General features: G+C 42.3%; 1 non-coding gene across 1 annotated transcript; it reads left to right on the top strand.

The window, feature by feature from the left end:
• Window positions 1–481: 481 nt before the first annotated feature.
• On the top strand, window positions 482–553 carry TRNAE-UUC (transfer RNA glutamic acid (anticodon UUC)). The gene has a single exon. It is a non-coding gene; the product is annotated as a tRNA-Glu (tRNA).
• The last annotated feature ends 512 nt before the right edge of the window (window positions 554–1065 follow it).

The raw sequence follows: 1065 nt of genomic DNA, 5'->3' as shown, positions 1-1065 counted from the left end.
CACTATGATTATGACAAAATGCTGATAAAACCTAAATAGCAGGAAGTATCAGGTACCCTGCATGTCTTAGTGAGTTGGTGTTGTCAGTGTTTGGGATTTTAGTCATTCTAGTAAGTGTGTAGTGGTATCTCATCGTTTTACTTTGCAATTCTCTGATAACATATGATGTGGAACATTTTTTCATGTGCTTATTTGATATCTGTATATCATCTTTGGTGAGGTGCTGTTCAGATCTTTTGCCTATTTTAAAATGAAGTGTTTTTTTTTTATTGTTGAGTTTTAAGGGTTCTTTGTGTATGTCGAATACTAGCCAGATATGTGTTTTGCAAATATTTTCTCCCAGGCTGTGGCTTGTTCTTCCATTCTCTTAACAGTGTCTTTTGCAGAACAGAAGTTTCTAATTTTAATCAAGTCCTACTTATCTGTTTTTTCTTTCATGGATCTTGCTTTTGGTGTTATATCTAAACAGCCATTTGGGAGTTCCCTGGTGGTCCAGTGGTTAGGACTCAGCACTTTCACTGCCGGGGCCCAGGTTCAATCCCTGGTCAGAAAACTAAGATCCCGCAAGCCCTGCAGCATAGCCAAAAACAGACAGACAGCCATTGCCAAACCCAAGATCACCTCAGTTTTCTCCTATGTTATCTTCTACGAGTTTTATAGTTTTGCATTTTACATTTAGGTCTATGACCCACTAACATGTGTAGTTTATTATTATTATTATTTTAAATTAATTAATTAATTTTTGGCTGTGTCGGGTCTTCGTTGCTATGTGTGGGCTTTCTCTAGTTGTGGCGAGCGGGGGCTACTCTTCTTTGTGGTGCGTGGGCTTCTCATTGTGGTGGCTTCTCTTGTTGTGGAGCATGGGCTCTAGGCGCACAGGCTTCAGTAATTGTGGCACGTGGGCTCAGTAGTCGTGGCTCACGGGCTCTAAAGTGCAGGCTCAGTAGTTGTGGTGCACGGGCTTAGTTGCTCTGCAGCATGTGGGATCTTCCCGGACCAGGACTTGAACCCGTGTCTCCTGCACTGGCAGGTGGATTCTTAACCACTGCAACACCAGGGAAGTCC

This window comes from Lipotes vexillifer, unplaced genomic scaffold (assembly GCF_000442215.2).
Source record: "Lipotes vexillifer unplaced genomic scaffold, Lipotes_vexillifer_v1.1 scaffold557, whole genome shotgun sequence".
Classification (NCBI taxonomy): Eukaryota; Metazoa; Chordata; class Mammalia; order Artiodactyla; family Lipotidae; genus Lipotes; species Lipotes vexillifer.
Note: the sequence above shows the minus strand (reverse complement) of the source record. Positions and strands in the feature narration are given on the sequence as shown.